The sequence below is a fragment of the Myxocyprinus asiaticus genome, chromosome 32 (genome assembly GCF_019703515.2).
Source record: "Myxocyprinus asiaticus isolate MX2 ecotype Aquarium Trade chromosome 32, UBuf_Myxa_2, whole genome shotgun sequence".
Taxonomy (NCBI): Eukaryota; Metazoa; Chordata; class Actinopteri; order Cypriniformes; family Catostomidae; genus Myxocyprinus; species Myxocyprinus asiaticus.
The window spans coordinates 467441-493604 of NC_059375.1; the positions used below are offsets into that span (position 1 = coordinate 467441).

At 40.4% G+C, this 26164-nt stretch overlaps 1 protein-coding gene across 5 annotated transcripts in view; it reads left to right on the forward strand.

Moving 5' to 3' along the window:
• Window positions 1-988: 988 nt before the first annotated feature.
• The window catches only part of LOC127423478 (retinoic acid receptor alpha-A), a 425939-nt gene continuing 400763 nt past the window's right edge, over window positions 989-26164 (forward strand). The window contains exons 1-2 of one of the 5 annotated variants that reach the window (XM_051667810.1): window positions 989-1197; window positions 4937-4996. The gene's annotated coding sequence lies outside the window, so the exon portion shown is untranslated. Of the gene's footprint in view, window positions 1198-4936; window positions 4997-9405; window positions 9450-26164 lie in introns of those variants that run through there. The other 4 variants (XM_051667809.1, XM_051667805.1, XM_051667804.1 and 1 more) reach the window with 4 other exon arrangements.

Genomic DNA, 26164 nt, shown 5'->3' on the forward strand with positions numbered 1-26164 from the left:
ACTTTAAATTGTGTTGTGTTAATTTGATGTTATTGTAAATTGGTATATGTCTCATCACTGTCACGACTGCTATGTTGACCGGAACTGCACCCAAGAATTTCACACACCATTGCACTTGTGTATATGGCTGTGTGACAATAAAAGTGATTTGATTTGATGCACTGTATGTACAGTTGGTTTGATTCAGTATTTTTTTAAGTAAGTGCGATTACTAATGTGGACATGCCATCAATGGTTGCTGGACTACTGTATGTACTGTTATTTCCTTCTTCCTAATATATTAACAATTTCTTCATATGCAAATAAATTACTAACATTTGATGACTAAACAGAAATCAGAAGAAACTGCTATCTACCATTTAAAATACAATATTATTCTTTAGTTTTGTGTGAAATGGAGTAAATATAGTGCTAAATAGGAGTTTATTATTATTATTATTATTATTAGCAATTTTATGTTTGTTATTTACTATATGAAATTGTGACATATCGACATTGTATTGGCCTATCGGCCAACCTGCTCTCTGGATATAGGCATCGGCCATGGAAAAACCCATATTGGTCGACCACTAATTAAAACTGGACAATTTGTAGAATTTTGAAATATTTGTTCCATATATGCACAAGTATGTGATATTTTATATCAGTGAAACCCGTGTATGAACATACATTCCATGTGTTTCACCTGTATTGCTATGCATCCGATTTCTGGGGATATATGGAAATATGTATCTCTTTTAACAGTGCTATTAAACAACAAATTTATATTATTTTACTGAATAATAATTATAATAATAATAAAAAAATGTGATCTCTAACTTTTGAAAGTGGGTATATGATGTAATAATGTAGCTTTTTTTTTTTTTTTTTTACTGAAAGATATTGCACCTTTGAATTGCATAAGGGACCGGCAGTGATGATGATGGTGAGGAGAGAGTTAACGGGACTTTGAGGAAACGGGGCGGGTTCAGTCACTCGTGTTGGGTTTCACAGACACACAGCACACATGACTCTCCAATGGCCGCTGCTTCACACGGGACTCTGTCGTAACTTTGACTAATACACATGTGTGAACGCGCTTAATTCCGTGTTTAATCCGCTGTCCTGGAGTGCACGGTGAACTTTACTCCGGCATCTTCCCGGACAATCTGCCTCGGCTGGAGGTGATGCGGCGGTGGGCGGAGTCAACAGGTTCAGGTATTTATTTGCGTTGCTCATTTATTCTCACTTTACTAAACAAATGCTGCAGTAACACGCAGCGGAGTTGTTTTATTTACGGACTATATAGGAAGCATGACACAGAGAGATAAACTTAGTAAACTGTGAATTCAGGAACAGTCAGATAATTGGTGAATAATATGGGCAGTGTGCAAACCCTATAGTGAGCTGCTACTTAGGTAGTATTTTAGAGCATTTGCATATTAAGTTTTGCGCGCAAGATGCTGTAGTTAGGCAGCTCTCTAGATTTTGAGACACAGCCATGATTATTTTAATTCTCTAGTTTGGTGGTTATTTTTCGCAAAAATTCGCGCAAACATTTCTGAAAGAAAACATCGTTCGTTTGACAGTTTAATAATTGTTTATACAAGCTAAAATATAGTAATTCTGGTCATTGTATTCAAGTCCTACAAATTTGATTGATATCTATTGATGTCGATATTTATCAATATTTATTGATGTCGATTTTATCAATCCTATATTTTTCCAGAGCTCGTGTATTTCCTCTCAGAATTTTAAAGATGCCATCTATGTACCCTTAATGTAAAAGTAATGGTGGCGGTACCATGATGGTATCAGATGGTAAGACCATGGTACTTTTATGTAAATCCCCATACAGAAATCTGATGTGTGACCATACTGAAAAGAATAATAGTACTATTATGGCACCTCATCAAATAAACCATATACCATTGCACTTTTTCATAATTATGGGCTCTTTCTGTCAGTTTCTTTCATTTCTGTTTTGGTGGCAGTGGTTACTAATACCAAGAACCCACAGTTTTATTCTAGACATACCAGTGGTATTTTGCTGGTTACTATGTGGTTCTTTTGTTAGGTTGATTAATCACATTGCAATGCAACAGCAGTGAAATATTCTAGTGAAGAACTACACTACCCATAATCCTTAAGAGAGATCCTCCAATCAGACCATGACTTAATTGAGTCGCTCTCCCTACACTCTGAAAAAACTTTTCTGCATATTTTGCAATAAACTTCAAATATATTGTATTTTACTATTAGTCAATAGTTTTATGTTTTCTAATTTTACTGATTTGATTATGCCGTTCGTTCCCTTATAAAAGATGTTTAGTACACAGTCTTGTACAATGCTCTATTCTTCCTCCCTGAATAATATTTACAATTCATTTAGCTTGTAAAATAACCATGACATATCAAATGAATACTGTCAAATACAGCAGGTCTGACAAGCTGAATATATGAATTTGTCTTCATATGAAACTTGAAATAGCTGCCTGTGAAACAGTAACAGACTGACAAAAGTGTCTTGTTACAAAGGCTCTGTCTTTAATTATCTAGTCAAATCAAGGTTTTATGTAATGTATTTGTTCCAACGAGTCTAAAGCTGCTTTTCCACCATCGGGCCAAACGGTTCTCATTGCAAAACCGTGCTGTTCTGGGCCAGTTTGCGAGGTTACGGTTTCTTTTTCCACTGTGGTGCTTGAATGTAAGTAAGTATCAAATACGTCAGTTGGCAATGGCATGAGAGGTAAACATTGGAGCGAGTGCGCTATGGAGGATGATCGCATATTCCGGTTTTTAGGACTGCTTTCCCCCCTGGTTTTCACTCTACCAAAGCATAGGAGAGACATGTCCCATATTGCAACACTGCAAAAAAAAAATTTTTTTCTTAATTAGTATTTTTGTCTTGTGTTGGCACAATTGACAATTGTGAGTCGCCACGTACTGAAGTCCTTTCACCCACACAGTTGAGCACGATTAAGCACAGTTAGCCAAAGGTGCTGAGAAATCCACGCCGAGAACGGTTTGTAATCATACCATACCAAATCGTGCTCAAGTGGAAACACAAGTGATATCAAATGTCCCAAACAGAGCAGTTGGGATGCTTCTCGACACGGTTACTGGAACATTGCTTACTGTGCTCAGAACCGTTCGGCCCAATGGTAGAAAAGTGTCTTAAGTGAACTGGAACCAGTGCAGCAAAACATTGTGAAACTATGAAGTGAAGCAGTTATTCTGTAGAGTTTGGAGGGATGAAACTTGGTTGTCGTCTGGTGTAGGTAATTAAATCATAAGGTCATAGTACAATATATTTCTCACATACACTACACTAGTCATTAGCGTCAAGTGTGTGTTTATCTGTGAATGAGAGTTCAGACCTATCGTATTTACATGTTAAACATTGCCTCGTTTCATATAACTCTTTGCCACTATTTCAAACATCTGTAACGTAATGTGTATGTGGATACACAACACCAATGCAAGTGATGTTCAATACAAAACACAGGTATTAGGAAACATGGTCCTGTATTGTAATAGTGGCTATAATATTTCGCTGTGTGTGTGTTGTTGTTTGACGTTCAAAAATGATGCACGATCAGTGCGTTCCTCTTCGCTGATGAGCGGAGACCTCTTGTTCTTTATCCACTTCTCCATTTCATGAGTAAGACGAGTGTCAGCATGAGATGGAAAATGCATTCTGGCATAAGGAACATGATAGTGACTCAACATCTCCTGGCAAGTGCCATTTAATTATTTTCAACTGCTCTGTTTGGGACATTTTATTTCACTTCTGTTTGCATAGCATGCAGAGTAGATTGTTTTTGTCAAATGAAATTAGACAAGTATCGGTTGTGGAGGACTGTTTTATGATCATGTTGGTATTATTGTGGAGTTTAGTGTGTCACTGTTATCATTTTGGACTTGATATAACAATATGTCTTTGACAACCTCTTTGTCTTTCATCTTATTTAGCATTTTAATAAGGTTGTTTTTGATTGAGAACTGTTGATAACTTAAATGAATAGTTCAGCCAAAAATGAGAATTCTGTCATCATTTACTCACCCTCACTTTCTTTTGTCCATGGAGTACAAAACTACTGTAGATGTTTAGCAGAATGCCGCTCTCTTCCACACAGTTAAAGTAGATGGTGACCAGGGCTGTCAAGCTCCAAACAGGACAAAACAATGTTCATTTGAGAGCTGCAGCAGAGGGGAAGAAAGCTATTGTATGGCTTCAGAAGACTTGGAATATAGAGCATTGAGCATGTTTTGCATTTATAAGATAGTAAAATGACAAGGGAGGAGGGGGCAATGGGAAAAGACCTTGAACCGGGACTCAAACTAGGGTTACTTGTTACTGTGGCTCTGACTCATTGACCACTTTAATTATACTTTAATTGTAATTTTATATACTTGTTATACTTTTTTTGTCATTTTAGAGCTTGACAGCCACAGTCCCAATTCACTTTCATTGTATGAAAAAGAGCAGCATGAACATTCTGCTAAACATCTCCTTTTGTGTTCCATGGAAGAAAGTCATATTGGTTTTGAATGTCATGAGGGTGAGTGAATGATGACAGGTCTGTCTGTTTTAAGTGCAATTTCATTCCTTCATTAACTGAGCAACAGTTGTGGCGTGCTAAGACAAACATTTAAGGAACGCTTATATATATATATATATATATATATATCAGTGTTTCCCAACTTTTTTCTGCCACGGCACACTTTTTATGACATTGTACGGCACACCACTATCCCACATAGGCTAACCATCGTCAGTATTTTTCCTTTTCAAGAACTTGTCCATGTGTTTACTTGTAACATTTGAAATTCGGCTATGCAAAAAAAAAAACAAAAAAAAAAAACAAGTCACATAGGTAGGTTACGCTGGTGGCAAGAGCGCTAAATGGGTAATGAAAAAAAACAACTAATTTGCTTCTTTTCTAATTTGTAGATTTGTTCTTGCAATGCCACAACAAATTACAGGGATGCAAACTCATGAGGGGCGAAAAAGGTAAGACAATCACTGGTCCACGAAAAAATTTTCTGGGGATATTTTTTTTAAAGAATAAGCTAAAAGCACCAATTCCAGCTATTTTAGTGATTTAAGTTTACAATTGTGCAGAATTAGCTGCAAAATAAAGAGTGTTTTGGTGAGGCTTGCTTCTGCGTCACAAATTTGTTCAATTTTATTATCTGATTAGTTCAGTGACCCCTTCTGGAAATGTCACTAGGTGCTGACAAATGAGCATCTTATGTGCTATGAGTGAGTCAGTGAATCATTTTGAGTCGTTCATGACCGAAATCTACCAAGAGACTTTATAGTGTTTAAGCATTAAAAGAACAAATCAGATCTACAGTCTTCCTTCAGTCTGAGCATTATTTTTCATCCAAAAAGACAACAATAATAGTCTAATAATAGTGAGTTTCAATAACGTCCTTACCTTCTCCTTTATTAAAACTTGCATGGCTACAAATCTACTGACTTCAGTATAACAATTATAAACTCAAAGCAGATCTACGGTATCATTTTCCTACAGTAGCCTATTTAAACTGCTGAGCATGACTTTTATCAGAAAAGACCACAATAATTGTAATTTCAGTAATGTTCTTTCGTCATTGTAAAGTGCATTTCACATGAGTTGAGTCGAGGTGTCAACGCTCCGTTCAACGCCAGCGTCAAGCGCCGCATTGCCCTCCACATGACAAGAGTTGCAGAAAGCGTCACAGAGGGGCGATTTTACAAGTTTGCCACGTAAAAAAGCAGGAGGTGTGCACAATAAACATTGAAAACATGTATTTGGCAGAGAGAAAAAAGCTTGCAGTTTCTTTGATAGCAGAAAGTAATAAAAGGACTCGTTTAGGTCTGAGCGTTTTCTTGGTGAATTTAAATTAGTTCAATAACTGGGGTCTCTGATATTCGTAAACGATAAGGTAACATTTAAGTAAAAGAAATTATGAGACATTCAATGTCTCTTCACAAATTTGGACAGATTTTAAATATTTCTTGTTGCTTAGTACTCTCAAAGACATTATTGGTGAAGCAAAAACATGTGTGTGATAAACACTTTGGTGTAAAGTGTCAAACTTCATAGACTTCAATGTATTCTTCAGCGCTGACGCGAGTCATGCAAAAGAAATTTAACGTGTATAAATACCAGTCACTTTTGCACATTAATCATTGCTCTTCACAATCACAAAAGTGACCAATTATGGTTTCAAAACAGCAAATTTCTCTGAAAGGTGAGGAGTTTGGATCCCTGAAATTTTAAGGGAAAAAATCAGCGTTATTCCGCCTGACTGAATTTGTTACTCGGTATGACACCATATGAGTTTACACATGAATTGTTTGGATCCCTGAATTATTTTTGTTTTTTGTCACACCTGACAATCACTGATATATATATATATATATATATATATATATATATATATATATATATATATATATATATATACACAGTGGTGTGAAAAAGTGTTTGCCCCCTTCCTGATTTCTTATTTTTTGCATGTTTGTCACACTTAAATGTTTCAGATCATCAAACAAGTTTAATTTATTAGTCAAAGATAACACAAGTAAACACAAAATGCAGTTTTTAAATGAAGGTTGTTATTATTAAGGGAAAACAAAATCCAAACCTACATGGCCCTGTGTGAAAAAGTGTTTGCCCCACCTGTTAAAACATAACTTAACTGTGGTTTATCACACCTGAGTTCAATTTCTCTAGCCACACCCAGGCCTGATTACTGCCACACCTGTTCTCAATCAAGAAATCACTTAAATAGGACCTGCCTGACAAAGTGAAGTAGACCAAAATATTTTCAAAAGCTAGACATCATGCCGAGATCCAAAGAAATTCAGGAACAAATGAGAAAGAAAGTAATTGAGATCTATCAGTCTGGAAAAGGTTATAAAGCCATTTCTAAAGCTTTGGGACTCCAGAGAACCACAGTGAGAGCCATTATCCACAAATGGCGAAAACATGGAACAGTGGTGAACCTTCCCAGGAGTGGCCAGCCGACCAAAATTACCCCAAGAGCGCAGCGACGACTCATCCAAGAAGTCACAAAAGACCCCACAACAACATCCAAAGAACTGCAGGCCTCACTTGCCTCAGTTAAGGTCAGTGTTCATGACTCCACCATATGAAAGAGACTGGGCAAAAATGGCCTGCATGGCAGAGTTCCAAGACGAAAACCACTGCTGAGCAAAAAGAACATTAAGGCTCGTCTCATTTTTGCCAGAAAACATCTTGATGATCCCCAAGACTTTTGGGAAAATACTCTGTGGACTGACGAGACAAAAGTTGAACTTTTTGGAAGGTGTGTGTCCCATTACATCTGGCGTAAAAGTAACACCGCATTTCAGAAAAAGAACATCATACCAACAGTAAAATATGGTGGTGGTAGTGTGATGGTCTGGGGCTGTTTTGCTGCTTCAGGACCTGGAAGACTTGCTGTGATAAATGGAACCATGAATTCTGCTGTCTACCAAAAAATCCTGAAGGAGAATGTCCGGCCATCTGTTCGTGACCTCAAGCTGAAGCGAACTTGGGTTCTGCAGCAGGACAATGATCCAAAACACACCAGCAAGTCCACCTCTGAATGGCTGAAGGAAAAACAAAATGAAGACTTTGGAGTGGCCTAGTCAAAGTCCTGACCTGAATCCTATTGAGATGCTGTGGCATGACCTTAAAAAGGCAGTTCATGCTCGAAAACCCTCCAATGTGGCTGAATTACAACAATTCTGCAAAGATGAGTGGGCCAAAATTCCTCCACAGCACTGTAAAAGACTCATTGCAAGTTATCGCAAATGCTTGATTGCAGTTGTTGCTGCTAAGGGTGGCCCAACCAGTTATTAGGTTTAGGGGGCAATCACTTTTTCACACAGGGCTGATATATATATAAAAAAATATATAAACATATAAAAACATATATTCACTGTATATATATAAAAACAGCAAATTTTAGCCCAGAACCACATGGAAGCTTTATAAAGAAAATCTGCATTCCTTCAAGTGGTTTCTCAGGAGCCATCGTCTCCGTGACAGTGATATTCATACACCTGCCTCTAGTATTTTTGGGGAGAGCTGTCTTTAAATCTAAAAATACCAGTGTCATTCTCTCAAACTACACTGAAGCGAGCCTTCGTCTCATGTTGTTCAAGATCTGTGGTGTGGTGTATTTTAGGACTCTATGAACTGATCTCAGGTCTGTGTTCATGTGTCAGTATAACGTCCTAGATTCTAACATTTAGTTGTCATTTCAGAGGCTTAAATATAGCAAAATCTTGTCTGTTAAAGGGGCCATGACAAAAGGAATATAATTGTCCATAATCTTTTGACATATAAGAGGTCATTAAATGTTGTGGAACGCAGCTTCTGTTGATTAATTATTTTACTACACAGAAGTATTTGCATGTTTTTCAGCTGACGGATGTGACGTTTAACTGTCACTTTGTTGATGCTAGCTTTAGAGCGTTAGACAATTTCAGTTCGACACTGATATCTCCAATAACGAGGATACTCACACAGTGTGGAGTGGACATTATACTGGTAGAAATTAGGGATGCACGGATATGGAATTTCATTTTAAAATTTGGATATTTTAAAAAAGTTGTCATTTTTAACCCTTTTACCTGGAACTGTTAGCTAATTCATTAAAAGTTTTTCATTTGTAAAATATGTGTCATGTAAAAGCTTAGAATTCGGACTTGCTGCTATTTAAGGTTTGGCGGATGTAACTTGAACCAGAAACGTGCCTATAAAATAAATGTATGCTGATTTAATTGAGAAATAAATGACAATATACTTTTATGGTGCCCATTTATATGAGTGTTTATGGTAATCCTGATGACTCGCTAACAGGGAGAGAATAATGAACTTCTAACAGCTGTAATAATGCACCAAAATGAGGTGATAAACAGCATGTAACAAACATTAAAACAACAAAACACACAGTACAAACCCTAAACTCTGTATACATGGTGTAATATTTATGATAGCAGCCGGACTGTGTGTGCAGCTGTGTTTTATGTGTTTCACAGATGCTTACTACAGCGCTCATCTGTAACAGTTCCACTGTTTAACTTATGAAATGTGAACACAACACAATAATAATGGGAACAGATAACATTATTCACCTTATGTGCCAGAGAAACTAGCACACAGCCATATTGAAAATTTTGTCTCTGAACTTCCATTCTAGTGGTTCTATATAGATATCTATGGTGTTGATGTCAAAGTGTAATTAGCTAGCAAAGTGGATTTACAGATTATAGAGTTGTCAAAAACTATCATGAGTATAGTAATTAAAGTATAGAGTAAAGTGTTCAGGGAATGTCATAACAACTGGAACCAGAGCGGGAGATTTTAAAACAAGAGTACTTCATTCAAAAATACACGTGTAACACTCCTTCAGGTTCGGGTATGGAAAATGAGGAGACGGGGAGCAGTGACACGCTTCAGGTAGGCTTTTATTTTTCAGCCTTCCACACTCTCTGTATGCGTTCTTCACAGTGCGTTTCTTATTTCAAACAGTTCAGTGTAACAAAACATTCAGTTAGCATAAACGTCTTGAAATCTTCAGCTTCACAATACTTAGGCATAAACTACTTGAAATGTCAGCTTCACAACACTAAAAACATTAGAACACTCAAATAAGACATGTTTTGGCTGCTTTTGAGGCCTCTCCCCGCTATCACTGTAACAAGAGTTAGAAATCATGTCAGCCAGTTTGACGAGCCACACCACTAACTCTCTCCTGCAAACAAACACACGACCACGCTCCCATCACCACAACAAGATCCTACCTTCACGCTGTAGATGTACTGATGTGCCTCTGTGGTCATGAAACTCCAAGAGACAACACAAATTCATTAAAAATATCTCTGTACAACACCTCCGACCGTCTTCTCATGTCATTCACCCATGGCGTTATTGTAAATGAAAGCAGATTTTTTGAGTGTTAATCCGGGACGTGGGGAGGGGTGCAACTATATTTATACACACATATACATGTGAAAGTGTATGTTTTATATTATATTCCATTTACAACCATTTTAATCACATTAAAGCCTCTAAAAATGTAGGGTGACAAATTAATTTTAAAAAAGTACAATTGTAATTTTCTTTAATGTTGAACTTGCATATGTAATAATACGAGCTGTCACTGTTGGAAATTTCATGTCAACTACACATTTTAACACAAATTATTAACAAGTTGAAACCTAAAAATTAAGCAGAATTACACGTATAACAATTAAATGCTTGTGTTATGAAAAAGTGCAGTGTGTCCTAGCTGTCTGAATGTGATCTGCCAGGTCCAATTTACCTCCACAGGTGTCGGAAAAAACAAACATTTAGAGTGACAGAAAAAAACACCTCACGAGCATTTTCACATAGTAAAGGGGCACTGTAGACACACCATCAACTCTTGGTGAAAAATACTTTCTGTGCTCCCACACGCAATCCATTTTGATCGACTCTTCTTAGTAGCTTCAACACAAACAGGAAGTTATATGACAAAATGCAGAAGAGCAGAGCGCGGAAAAGGGGTGGGGCTGAATAAGGTGGATACAGATCTAAAAGTCATGATGTAATGTTGGTGTCTTGGAGTGGAAGAGGAAGAGAGGAGACGCAGAAGTAGATACTTTCAATCTTTTAATTATAATCACTGGAGTAGAACAAACACTAGAGTGGAAACAAATGCTGGAGTGGAAACAAACAATAAAGCTCAACAGTAGTAATTGCTGGAGTGGAACAAACAATAAAGCTTAACATCATAACTTAACACAATGTAACACTTCAACACAATGTAACACTTCAAGGACTGACAAATGAATGGGCAAAACAAGAGGATATATATATATATATATATATATATATATATATATATATATATATATATATATATATATATATATATATATATATATATATATATATATATATATATATATATACACACACACAAGTAACTAAAGAGGGAATGTAATACAGGTGAGGATAATAAGGAACAGAAGGGCATCGAAACATGGAAGATGTAGTCCGGAGGAAAACTTCAAAATAAGAGTCCTTGAAGAACGTGAGGGAGACAGACTGTGACATTACCCCCCCTTTAAAGGGCAACTCCTGGTGCCCAAAGACAGATGAGGAGGGTAGGGTGACGTAGAAGGTGAAGAAGGATCCAAGGAGGATGATCTGGGGGCCTGGGGGGCGGCTTCAGGGCTGGGAATGGATCCGGAGGCCTGGGAGGTGGCCACAGGGCAGGGACTGGGTCAGGAGGCCTGGGAGGCAGCCACAGGGCAAGGACTGGGTCAGGAGGCCTGGGAGGCGGCCACAGGTCAAGGACTCTGGGGAAGTGGGCGGAGCCGTGGACGACTCTGAGGGCGGAGCCATGGAAGACTCTGAGGGCGGAGGTAGGAGAGGCTCAATGAAGGCGGGTGGAACTGGGGATCTTAGTGCCCGGAGCATAGCTGAAGGCTTGAAGGACCATGGTGGAGACGGGGGCTCGGAGGACCGAGGCAGCGGCGAAGGCTCAGAGGTCCGAGGTGGAGCTGGGGGATCGGAGGACTGAGGTGCAGCCGGTGGGACTGAGGACCAAAGCGGAGCTGGAGGGACAAGGGACCCCGGTGACGCCGATAGGCTGATGGCCCACGGTGGAGATGAGGGGATGTAGAGCCGAGGTGTTGATGAGGGATCGGAGGGCCAAGGCGGAGTCGGAGGTTCGACAGATCCCCTTACCTGCGAAATCTCAGGGGTCGAGTCGGTGACTTGGGGGGAACCAGATGACCAGGAGGAGGAGGAGGAGGTGTCTTGAGTGGAGCCAGCAGAGGAGGAAGGGCCAGGGTACTGGATGGAACCAGAGTGTAGTCAGGGTGGGAACCAGAGCGGGGAGCATGTCTAGGTCTAAAACACTACAACTACACATTATATGACGTTTTACCTTGTGAATTTCATAGTTTTTTATGCACAGTAATTTCAAATCAGACGATTGCAGCACACTCCAAAAAAGTTGAGACAGGGGCAATTTAAGACTAATAACAATTTGACGAGTTGAAATAAGGCAATGTGAAACAGGAGATGTTAAACAAGTGAGGCAATTATGTCATAGTACTGTATACTGTATAAGGAGCCTCCAAAAACAGCCTTCAAGAGCAAGGATCATTCAAGTCTTGTCAATTTACCAACAGATGCTTCAGCAAATAATCCAGCATTCTGAGAACAATGTTCCCCAAAGACAAATTGGAAGGATTTTGGGCATTTCACCCTCTACAGTGCACAAGATAGTTAAAAGATTCAAGGAATCTGGTCAAATCTCGGTGTGTAAAGGGCAAAACGAAAACCACTTATGAATGCACGTGATCTCTGATCCCTCAGACGTCACTGTCTTAAAAATTATCATTCATCTGTAATGGATATAATGAACATGGGCTTGGGATAACTTTAATAAACTTTTGTTAGTCAACACCACTCGCTGCTGCATCCACAGATGCAAGATAAGACTTTACTATGCAAGGCAGAAGCCATACATCAACACTGTCGAGAAGCGCTGCCGACTTCTCTGGGCACGGTCTCATCTTAGATGGAAATTAGAACAGTGGAACTGTGTTTTCTGGTCCAATGAGTCCACATTTCAAATAGTTTTTGAGAAACACAGTAGTCTTGTTCTCGGGCCAAAGAGGAAATGGACCATCCAAGCTGTTATCAGCATCAGGTCCAAAATCCAGTGTCTGTATGGGCCAGGGGTGTGTTAGAGCCTATGGCATGGGTAACTCACAAATCTGTGAGAACACCATTAATGCAGACAGATATGTAAACATTTTGGAGCAGCATATACTGCCATCCAGCACCATCTTTTCCAGGGACATCACTGAATTTTCAGCAGGACAACTTCAAACAACATACTGACCGAATAAGCAGAGAGTGTGGGTGCTAGGTTGGCCTGCCTGCAGTCCTAACCATCTCCAAGTGAGAAAGTGCATTATGAAACACATTAGATGGCAACGAAGACCCCATACAGTTGTGCAGCTAAAGACCAACATAATGGATGAATGGGGAAAAATTCCATTTTTTAAACTTAAGTGTTATTAGAAGAAATGGTGATGTTTCACAGTGGTAAACACTCAACTGTCCCAACTGTTTTGGAGTGTGTTGCAATCATCTGATTTGAAATTACTGTACATAAAAAACAAACAATGAAATTCACAGGTTAAAACATAATAAAATGTGTAGTTGTAGTTCAATATAGCAAAGGGTGAATATAATTTACAAATCACTCATTTTTGTTTTTTTTTAGCATTTTTCATACTGTCCCAACTTTTTCGGAATTGTGGCTGTACATGTTTTTGTCACGTTTTCGTTTATTGCCTCATGACACATAATCAAAATATGGGAAATGGCATGTTGTTACTCACAGCATATGATCCCGAATTAGAACCAGACCCAAAACAATGTAACAAGGTGCAGAGATGTTGAAATAATCCACACAGAGCGACATCAGTTTAGCACTCATTCACACAGACACGCTGTGTATGCGCACGCACACTGTCGCTTGAGGGTGCCTGAGTCCCTGCCTGAAGGAAATAAGCCGCAGGCAGTTAGAGATTCTCAGCTGCAAGCAAATAAACTGTTACAAATTATCTGTGAAATATCGGCGTTAATTCCATTATCGGCGCAATAATAATATTTAGATTTTCCTGGTTATCAGCCAATAAAATATCGGCTGCCAATATATCTTGCATCCCTAGTAGAAATGTGTTAATCAGTAGAAATGTTCAAGTATTGTTTTTACTGCGGTAATGCAACCTGCCTCCACATGGTAGTGAATGCGCTTTCCAATCAGAGATTGCACTACAAATAATATTAGTATCATTCTATTATTTTTTTTTTATCTGTATCTATTAGTTACTTTTGCTTTATTTTTGCATTAAAAGGCACCTTTTTCTCACAGTCTCACTGATGCGTGCGCACTCTCTCCCTTGTGTGCGCCGCCACACACATGCAACACACATGCAGAAAGAAAGAGTGAAGACACTTAAAGATGGTGAAAATGAAAACTGATGTGCTACTTCTTCTGTTTTTTCTTCTTCTTGTGTGTCAGAATGACAGTCAGAATTTTAACCATCCATACTTTAAAAACGTGTTACTTTACTTTCCGAGATAAAATGACGAAGAGTAAAAAGCTGTATCCTCCATGGTGTTGAATGTGTATATTGTGATATATTTCATTTTTGACCAAACATTTTAAGAATATTGCGATTTATACATTTTTGCTTACATCGCGCCCACCCTTAGATGGGGTGAAGGTAAAGCATTCTACATTTGTAAGCTGCTGTCCTCACAGAAGTTTACTGTATTTGCTACATTCTGCATTATTTACAGTACAATTGTTTTGTCAGACCACTTCTCGGCCAAGTAACTCTGCCTCTACTGCTACCTAGATCAAACTGCAAGCATTGAGTGCATGATGTATCCAACACTCCACACTATGTTATTTTGTAGTGCATCATCCAGGCCCTTGCAGTATACTTATTTTTGTTGGATATTCAGTGTAAACGCACTACTCGCACAACTTACACTACAAGACGGTGTAGAATAGTGCAGAAGTGTGCGATTTGGGATGCAGTTATCCTTTTAAAGGCAGTATTCAATGTATACTGTAGTGTAGTACTCCATTGTAAGCATAGCCAGTGTTACAGAAGCAAAAGTGGGTAAAATAAGTTGGTAACGCTGTAGTGATTTTACTCACTGAAGACGTGATGCTGCAGGGAAGCACTGGAAAAAACACACACACACACAGTAAAATGGGTTATTATTTCCTCTTTCTTTTTTTAATGCTCCATCGTTTTATCTTTCTTTTCTTGCTTTGATGATCTTGGATAATCTCCACATGTCAGACGAGAGCAAGAGAGAAGAACTAGTGAGTTAATGACAGATAGAGAAAAGATGGATGTTGAGATGGAGGACAATTAGGTTATTGAGACAGAAGAACGTCTCCAGTTACACATGTAACCTTGGTTCTCTGAGATGAAGGGAATGAGACATTGTGACAAACGCTATGGGGAATTCCTTCTCCGACGACCGGTTGAAGCTCTTATACAATAACACCAATATTGTGACTGACAATGGTGATTAAGCCCCACCCCTTTAGGCATGCAGTTGGCCTATATAAGCGGGTGCGAAATCACAATCTCTTCAGAATTTTCTGACTGAGGGACAAGAGCACTCGTACCTCGAAACTTAGAAGCAGTAGTGTGTGCCAGTTTTCACAGTGTCTTGTTCCCTTCATCTCAGGGAACCGAGGTTACATGTGTAACTGGAGATGTTCCCTTTCGATTCAGTTCACTCAACATTGTGACAAACACTATGGGGAACGAATCGCATCACGCTGCACTACCTGACGTTATACCCCCAGACGGATAAACACTTGAAAAATAATATATATATATATATATATATATATATATATATATGACCCAGCATGATGCTGTTAAAAGGTTGGAGCTGTACATGGTGCTAGAGCAGCTAGACAATGGCGAGTTATGCCAATTCGCATGCGCCCATGGTGCCAGGTGTGCTGTGGTACATGATGTTTGAGCAAGAGCTGGAGAGGTCTTATGTGTAAAAGACCTAATGATGTGATGGCAGATGCTGCCTCCATGAAACCCAGCACTTTGAATGACTTCAGTGGAAGTGAATTCCCCAGTTTGAACTGAGATTAAACTGAAGAATGGTCTGGACACGAGTCGAGTCAGTCACCTTAAAAGAAGATCTATTGGCTGGGGGAAAGTGTGTTTTTCGCCCAGTTTGACATTGAGTCACAGGCTGTACAAATGGCAGTGTAGTAAATTCCCTTGCGTGCACAACAGGGCCTCTAATCGGGCTATTAATAGCACATCATAGAGGTAGTTCAAAATGCGCATGCCAGTCAGCTTCAATGGAGCGAGCGCTGCATCGATACACTTAGAGCATGCGGGGAACCAGGGAAGAACTAAAAAAAAAGCCTGTGACTAGGTGCAGCTTGTACGTGAAAGTATTCGTCGCCTAGATCTGTTGATGCAAACCAGCCTGAGGGCGAATCAGTGATAACATCTGTTTCTGAGATACCATTTTGAATGGGTGCTTTGAGAGCGTGCGATTCAAGCATATCAGATTTAAAATGGGCTGAAGCCTGCTGTCTTACTCCGGAACTATAGAACAGTGGCTTTCGGACACTTATGGGCACCACAGTTTGGAACAATCTCTATTGCATTTTTTGCAAGGAGATTGTGAGTTCCTGCGCACAACATCGGCGCATCCCATGATGGGACCGTAGATGACAGAATGCTGTAAGCAAGATAACGGGCACACCGGCTTGCTTGCTAGAGGACATAGATCGCCACTCGCCACCCAGAAGCGGTTGTGCATAGAGTGTGGGGTAAGTGAAGCGTGAAGAGCTTCTTCGAGAGTGTGTGCACCTCGTGCAGTGCAACAAACGCTTTTCTCTTTTTGAGAATATCCCTTATTCTAACACAACACATTGAAACAACATTCTCTATATTATCCTGGTCCCAACGAACTCCGGCGAGGATGTGAGTGAAATGGCATGTGAATGTGCATGATAAGAGCCACACAGAAATTACATTAGCTAGGTTAGCTAAAATTAGTTAATATTAAAATGTTAAAATGAGTTAGCCTTAGTGCTCAAAGAAATCCGTGGCCCCTATCATTCGGCGGGAGCAGGAATAGCTGCCAATACTGACACAATTTGCGCATCACTGCTGGTACGGCATGGAAATCCCCTGGTTTGCATGGTTGCAAATGCGAACTGTACTATTTTAGCAAGGACATCCTGTATGTTGTTCCATTCCGTATTGAAGATGAAAAAATTACCCCTCCCCCAGGTGAACGGTACTTAAACTATCATTTAAGAAAAAAACGTTTTGCAAAAATCAACTGAAAAAATACCCTGGAAAACTTGCAATGGCTTTCTCTCCTTTTTCACCTCACAAGATTTTGCATCCCTGATCATTATTAATTAATCCAAATTGTACACATAAATACCATATTAATTGAAAACGTGTTTTAAGTTCATAGGAAAGAAATTTCAATGAAGAATTTATCTGATTTTGATCAGTTATTGTTGAGAACAGTTCAAATGTCTGGCTGAGGGAGACATTTCGGCAAATGTAACATGTTCAACACTTATAGTAATTAGGAATAAGTAATTGAAAAGACACTAAAAGTTTAAATCTGTTTTGATCTATTCCTTAAAACTAGATTTTGTTTTCATTTTGGAATCAAAACTTTTTTACCTCTTTAAAATCCTACTTAAACAGAAACAAACATAGAAATCAGCACTCTTCAGCATTTAATTCTGACAATAATAAAGATGATGATGATAATGTGTAATCTACAGTCAAGTTAATGAATAGTGTAAATTACAATTGCCTATACACACTAACTGCAATACATGGTAGAATTACACTTTTCAGCATTTTTGAATCTGAGGTATATCCTGTCAGATTTAGTTTAATGTTAAACAAGACATAATTCAGTGTATCTGTTCTGATTATATTTGCTTTATGAGAAATTTTATTTTTCTGTTTTTCTATAAAAAACTGAGCTCATTTTCTGTTTTCCCGGTAGGGTGCAGTGTACATGTTTCTTTTCCTTAGATATAATAACAGCTACAACAGTACTCATAATATTACTCAAACATGTTCTGTTTGCATTCAAGGCATAATTCAGTGTTTTAAAGATCATACTGATTTTATCTTGACTTTATTTACATATGTGCCAATATGTGTAATCCAAAAGTAATAAAAAAGTAATCTTATTACATTACTTTCATATTGCTGTAATTGGATTACATCACTGATTACATTTATTGTTAAGTAATCAGTAATCTGTAACATATTACATTAAAAAGTAACCCTCCCAACCCTGTTTATATGAGCACAATCACACAGAAACAACATATATAAGACCTCCTGGCGAACATCGGCAGGGGAGGGGGAGCGAACAGCGTGAATGTGTTTGCACCCCTCTATCTATTTGAGAACATTCCTTATTTGAACACAACACACAGAAACTGTTCGGCCACGGTTGCGTGGCTTCACCGATGGCTCGGCTGTCTTTGGCGGAGTCAGAGCAGCAGGGCGGGATTCTCCGCCGGGCACTGACCCAAAGTAGAGCAGTGAGTCATCAGATTGAGTCACCGGTGACTTTTTGTGACCCGCAGCATCATTTTGAAGTAACCACGATTTTCGTGTCACTTTCATGACTCTGTCATTGCACTTGTCAGCTTGAGTTGACAGTGGTTTTTTATTAACACGGCCTTCTGGCTCTAAGGCCAATACTTTATGAGGCGAGTTAACATGCAAGCCAGATCTCTGGGAAGAATTACACTTACCTTTGAGACACAGTCTTTGACCGGCTAAACTGCAGGTTCATACAGGCGAGAACTTTCCGGCTCGACTGGATGTGAATAAGTTCTTTATCAGTGGAATGCGCATGCTCCTCACCCTCACTGGGGGAAGAGACGGTAACGTCCTCTGTGGACCACTCGCCTGTATTTGATGCTGCGAGTGACATGACATTATCCTCATCGTCAGTACCGCCAAATGTGATGTACTGTATTGGCGAGGACACTACATCGAAAGATCGAGGGGCTCGAAGGCCCTGCGCCGGCATGAGATCCTTCTCGACTTCATCCATCTCAAACTTGCAGCCCCACCATGCCTCCTCATGTGATCCCTCAGAACAAGGGCGATCCTTGAGCAGAGCATCCAGAGACTCATGCCCTAGCAGTGAGGGTAGTCTGTCTCCATGAGAGCTGCTGCGGCGTGAACGCAGCGATGTGCTGCTCACATACAGAACACTTGTATACATGAAAAGGATACAGTATCTCCTGCCCGAACACTGCGGGAAGCGGGTGGTTTCTCAATGAAGCACTGCATTGTTCACCGGCGAGAACCCTTTCACCGAGAAGCGTCTTTGATGGTGAGGCAGAGAGAATCTTCGCTGGAACACTGCAGGGGAGGGGAGAGTCTTCTCGCTGCAGGCGCTAAGTAGTACAGGTGAGAGTCATCCTGTCCACGTCTGCAGAGAAGATCTTGTCCGCTGAAGAAGTGTATCTCGACGGCGAAGTGGAGAGGGCTTTCAAGACGAGAGATGATGTCGCTGTCTTGAAGGAAAAAAATTCTGAAGAAATGGTCATTTCGCACCCGCTTATATAGGCCAACTGCATGCCTAAAGGGGCATGGCTTAATCACCATTGCCAATCACAAGATTGCCGTTATTGTAAAAGGGCTTCAACTAGTCTTTGGAAAAGGAATTCCCCATAGAGTTTGTTGCAATGTTGAGTGAACTGAACCGAAAGGGAACTCTTAAAGAGACAATGCTACATTTGTTTAATGCATACATGTTAAATAAGCAAGTTCACTTATAAAGTAAAGTTGTGTGCTCTGATAGTAATGTATGTAGCTCTGTTCCAAAAACTAGCTGGCTGCCTTGCTGTCTACTGTCTACACTCCCTTAACAATGGCTGCAACAGCTATTCGATAAAAAATGTATAATGAAAATAGCTGATAATCATAACAAATTAAAATATTGATTACTTCAATGGGGAAAATAAACACATTTGAAACATGGCAGAGGCCACGCAGCGAGCTGTAGCGGGGAAAAAAGTGTACAATGCAAGTTGTTCAAAGCATGGGATCACTTTATATTGCACTGGAAAAGAGGATTGGCATTACATGCTTTTTCAATAAAATGCAAAACATCAAATTTTTCTTTCTGATTTATAAAATAAATAATTGACAGATTAATTAATTATAAACAGAGTTGTTAGTTGCTACACTAACCCTAACCATCACAGGACATTATAAGTGACTGTTTTGGAACATTCTTCATAGGCAGCAACTTGCCTTTGACATTAGCATGTTGCTAAGCTAACACAGTAATCTAATAAGCATAAAAATACATAGAACACACAAGTATAGGATAAAATTAATACTCAATATTTAATCAGACTGAACACATTTTTATTGATTCTTTTCAGTTCAGAACGCAACAGTGCCTGTCTACATTTTGTGCCATCTTAGTTTGGGAAGTATTTTTCCCATTCACTTCTTCCAAGGGAATTTCATAAAATCTTTCATAAAAGAGGTGCATCACAACATTAAACAAAAAAATTAAAAATTAATTAATTACAAAATATATTTGAAAAGCAAACAAAAAGACAAAGATACAAGACTGTATACTTAACATCTTTAATGAGGCAATGAACTACAATCCCATGAAACATTGCGAATGACGAAATTTAATGGGAAACAACAGAAAAATATAAAACTATTGATTTAAAGTTGTTGACTATGTTGTAGGCAAAGAATTTTTGTTTTGTTATATTACTGCAAAATATTCAGATATATAGAAAACATATTAGTAGTTTGAGAGTGTATCATGATTGGTGGATCTTTCTCTTCAGGATCATGGGTGAAAATAGTGAAATTTCGCTATTTAATTCAATTTTTAAAGAAAATTACGTTGAAATAACACAGACTGTTGGCTTTAACAGAAGCATATAACATCAATTAACAACCTAGGAGCTCACGGTAGGGCTGTCTTTAAAGTTTTATAAGTTATTGTTAAAAATCAATTGCCCTTTGGAGAAAATGAATAGAATTTTTACTTCTGGAACCAGACTGTTGCACTCTATTGAAAAAAATATAAGCATATTTATATCCTACATTTCTCATGTCTTGAATCGTCCACCATCTTGAATGAATTTTTCACTGAGCTTATTGTAGCGCATTCTGAAATGCCTTATTCATGAAGTATACATTTGATGCTGCCCTAAGCAGGTATCTTAGAAGGCAACACAATGTTGTTACCCACCTTCTGTAACAGTCTTTGTGTGTGGAGCACGTCTATAATGTCTTAAAATGCTCAGTAGGCAGCATCCTGGAGTTTGTGTGCATATACTATAAGATAATTCTTCATATAGATTTTCAATCATAGATGTTTCCCACAGATATTTTATTGAACCTAAAGGAAAAAGTGACTCAGGAAGACAGTCAAAACTTATGTAATAGGGTGGAATGAAAAACGTGTGGATGGGGAAAATAACCCAGTAGTTTTGGACTATCAGATACAGCTCTGGAGATGTGGTCTGTGTCATTGTTTTGGCTGCTTATTAAGTAAGAAATGTAGTGTATGGAACATAAAATGATGACCCCATCCTATATGGTGCACTTGATGTGTACATGCAGTCTTGTGTCCTTTAATTGCATTTGCCTCTGCAATGTGCATGATCTAGGAATTTGTATGTAAAGTGTGGTTCTTGCACATATATATTTATCAGCTTGATCTCATGTGGCAACATTTTTGAAAAATGACATTACGTGGTTCATGACATGTATCCTGGCAGATCTGAGGTGAAATGTCCACTGTGTGGCGATAAAAGCGAGTTAAATGTTCTCACAAACAGACAAAGCTTTTAAGGTCAATGCTCTATAGAGTTTTAAATCAACAAAACCGACCTCCCTACCCTAAACCTTAAACCTAACAGAAAATGTCAGACAATGCAAATGTAAGATGAAAAACACAAGCACGTCATTTTGTGGTGCTTCTATGACACTTTGGGTTCACATGTGGACTCGCGTGCTCTTCAGGACTCATACCCTGGTCCTTTACATCACAAGTGCAACGCTCTATCAGTTGAACTACCACACAATTTGATCACACTCCAACAAGCTTGTAAATGTAGTTAGTTATGTTATGCAAAACATTAAAATGAGTCGTGTTCATATATATATGCGTATCACCTGTCAATGGAACACATATACAACTTCAAAAGTATACAAATTACGAAGCCTTTATTGTGGTTCATAGAATATCGAATACATGAAAATCATATTGATTTTTGTTGTATTTATAATAAATTAGATTAATATGTTTAACGCTATGACATTTATTTAAATGCAGTTAACACATTTACCTAATTTGGCATCAAAACTGCTTTGTTTTCATTTCTGTGTAATTTTTAAAGACTGGTTGCAATAGTTGGAACCATCACATAGTCGTTGTTTGAGACTGACAAACGCATTTATGTTTGTTTTTTGTGTTTTTTGGATTAATAAATCTGTTGACTTGATCACTCTGCATTTGGGTCCTGCCTCTGCCAAATCTCTGACACTTTTATCCAAAGCAACTTACAATATGAGGAAGGATACAACATACGCAATTTATCTTAAGGAGACAGTAATACAAAAAGTGCCATATCACAAAGTTTCAGTTGCATTAGAAAAGCACTAGCCAAGAAATTACCTGTGATTAAAAGTGTCCTGTTCATACAACAGCTTACACGAGTGCCTCGAATATTGTCTGTATCAACAAATAACCATAGTCCCGTTGAACATTCAAGGGAGTCAGTTTGGTTCTAGAATTCGTTTGTCATTCTCTGTGTGAATGTTACTGTATTTAACAGAACTGACAACCTGTGTGAATGTGGCATGATTTTGAGATGTTACAGGGCACTCGTTGGAGGACCTCTAAGATGAGATTGTTTGCTTCTCAAGAATTCATGCAACATTCATCACTCGCTATAATCATGCAGATCCAACAGTGAATTTTACTGTATATAGCAACATAATACACTGAAATTATCACCCATAAGAGTGCACAACACTACAGTAAAACACTCTTACTGTACGGTAACATATTACACACTGTAATTAACTAACAGACTGTAAACTGCAGACAAGCTCTCAGGTTACATTATAATGTAATTACATGTCACATGGCCCTGAGCTCTTAGCTATAAAAAGAGAGCCAAGCCTGTCCTTTCTCTAATTGAACCTGATAACATTTTCAGAAACAAAAGGCCTTATTGTGATGGGCAGAGTTCCCATCCTCCCTGTGCTGCAGGTATCAGTTTCTCCAGCGTTTATCTCCAAGGCTTAGACCCGCACCAGCTACTGTTTGGAGCTGAAAGTGGCAAGGAAAAGCCAGGCTTTAAACCCCATCTACCCCGTCTCTCTCTTTCCTGGTCTATTATTATCCCATCAGCCTGCGAGCACTTGCCCTAACATAATCTCAGCCGGTCTGTCAGCTATATAATCTGCCTATAAGTCATGATTGGTGGTGTAATTATGTTCCCCAGGCAGTTGTTAGCGGTGGATGGTGGTTACAAGCAAATAGTCACACTTAGTCAGTCTTTTGACTATCGCCATTAAGTCTGGTCCATTCAGCAGAGAATTCGGGCCGCTTAGACAGGAAGAGACCATCTGACCAGTTTGCTTCAGTTTGTTTTTATGTGTGGTTTAGGGGAGGGTTAACCTGAAATCAGTGATATCCCAAAAAACGTATTTAAATAATGTTGATGTGGTCTCCACAAACGGTTATACAAAAATATTAAAGGAATTAAAAAATGTGTGTGGATTTTGTGACCAAAATTTATTTCTGTCCAAAATTAATAAGCACTAAATACTTTGCAGAATAGCATATAGTTTACTTGAGTCAAACAAATATCGCAAACTTTGGCAAATCCTCAGAAATTAACATTTTAGTCGCCCGGTACCATTTTAACATGATTATGTTTTCGATTTCTTTTTTCTTTTTTTGCGAAAGGTTGCATTAATCTAGCCAATCGGATTGGAACTGGTGTTTTAAGCCAGCTCTTGCTATTTTTGTGTGCAGTATGAATCAGACGGTCCGTATGTGGCTAATACTCTGGGCTAGAGGACTAATATTTGTACAGTGTACAGTGTTTAGATAAAATGAATAGTTCCCTGTCTGTCACTCACTCGACGTTGTGTCGATGTAGTGACACTAGGGGTTCGCTCTTGAGAGCCCCAATCACCTTTTCTTTATTCAGAAAAGGCCAATGAAAATTTAGAAGTAGAATTTGCATGCCACTCTCCGCCCTGGACATACGGGTATAAAAGGAGATAGCATGCACCACTCATTCAGATTTGTTCTTCGCAGCCGAGCGCTTGTGTGTGTTCGTCCCGTGACCTTGCTATTGCCGCTGGAATTACGGCGCGTATCAGCTGTCACCCTCGCACGGTCGAGTGTTGTGCTTCCCCTTGGCACTAGAGTATATTCAAAAGAGTATATTTTCTATAAAAGAGCTCGCATAAACGATTGCCGTCTTTTTAAAGATGTCCTTTCACCTTTGTGCTACTGGGTTTAGCCACCCCACCGGATGGTCATGAAATCTGTCTTAAGTGCTTGGGTCACTGTGAGAACTTGCCCATGAGAACGTTGCAGTCGCGGCTCTCTTCCTTCTTTGTGAAGCAGAGAGCCACCGCGGCTGCTTCCTGACCCGGTCCCGGCTCAGTCCCCATGGACCTCCCATCCCCCAGCATGCTCGTTCTGCTCGGTAGAGTTCACGAGTGAGGCAGGCGGGCCGCCGCAGGGCGGATTTATTGTCTTGTTCAGGGCTTGCGACGAGGATGAGTTATCGGTTGCAGCATCAGAGTGTGGGCTCCTGTTTTCGGAAGTGACGAGTCTACTGAGCTCCAGCTCTCGGGTGGTAGAGCTCAGGACAAAGCGGACGCTGAGTTGGCAGCCGTGCTTGCCCGGGTGGCTGCAAATATCATACACCCGCCCTGAGCGTTCGTGGCTGGATGATTGGTTTCTGGGCTCAGGGCGTGGCCCCGGTGCCTTTCTTTCCGGAAGTGCACGAGGAGCTCGCGAAGTCATGGAAGGCACCTTTCTCCGCCCGTACAGGCTTCGCGAGCTCGTCCACCCTGACTACCCTCGACGGCGGGGCAGCCAAGGGATATGTCAAGCTTCCCCAGGTCGAGCACGCTGTGGTGGTGCACCTGTTCCCGCAGGGCACAGCCACCTGGAGGATCCGACCAAGGCTCCCTTCCCAGGCATGTAAGTTTTCTTCGTCATTAGCGGCGAAGGCTTACAATGCCGCGGGTCAGGCTGCCTCCGCCTTGCACGCCATGGCCATCTTGCAGCTTCACCAGGCCAAGGCACTTAAAGATCTGCACGAGGGTAGGACCAACCCAGGGCTCATGCAGGAACTGCACACCGCAACCGACCTTGATCTACGGGCGACAAAAGTCACGGCGCACACCCTGGGTCGGACGATGTCCACTTTGGTGGTCCAAGAGCGACACCTGTGGCTCAACCTTGCGGATATGCGTGATGCCGAGAAGGTCCGCTTTCTCGATGCGCCCGTCTCCCAAGGGGGGCTCTTTGGCGACACTGTCGAGGACTTCGCCCATCAGTTCTCGACGGTGAAGCCGCCTACTGGCCTCCGAAGTCCTGCGCCCTGTCTGCCTCTCGCCAAGGCCGTCCTCCTGCGATGTCGGCCCCGGCTCCCCCAACATTGGATCCCGCATGCCGGCCTCTAAGAAGATCCTCCTGCAGGAAGGCAAGAACCCCGAACGGGCTTCGAAGTGGCCCTGGGACAGGCGACCCTGGGACGAGGTTGCTGACTCTGACTGGCCTGACCCAGGAAAGCGTACAGGCTCTACTCCCGCCCCTGGACCAGCACGAGGTGAGTACCCTCATAACATTACCAGGTGCCTTCTGAGCCCCGGCACCCAGTTTGTCAATAAAAGAGCATTTTATGCTCTCCGTAGATAGGGTCCTCCCCAGTGGCATCATTCCATATGTGAACTTCCCCATTGGTAAGTCCATGTGAGGTATTTTCCACATGTTAACCTCCCTCCGGTAGGATGTGGTCTCCGTAGTGCTCTCCCTCCTGGAGAGGGAAGAGCACTTCCCCAGCGCTATTCTAGCAGGTGCTCGGCGGGAAATTGCTTAATACAAAAATCAGGAAAGGTCACCACCTGTAGCCTCCTTGGGTAAGTGCCTCCTCCCACCCTTAACGGGACCAGTGAGACGCCTTACCTAACTCGCTGGAAGGTCACGACGTGGTCGAGCGCTCACTGCAAGGCACGCAGCAGCCTGCCCGTGTCCGCTTCTCTGTACCTCGTGACACAGTTCAGCACCTGCGGCATTTCGTATAGGAACCCCTAGTGTCACTACATCGACACAACGTCGAGTGAGTGACAGACAAGGAACGTCTTGGTTACTGATGTAACCTCTGTTCCCTGATGGAGGGAACGAGACGTTGTGTCCCTCCTGCCGCAGCGCTGAACCCGACCGCTGACTCTTTCTCAGCTCCTCAGCACAAATCTGAATAAGTGATGCACGCCATCTCCTTTTATACC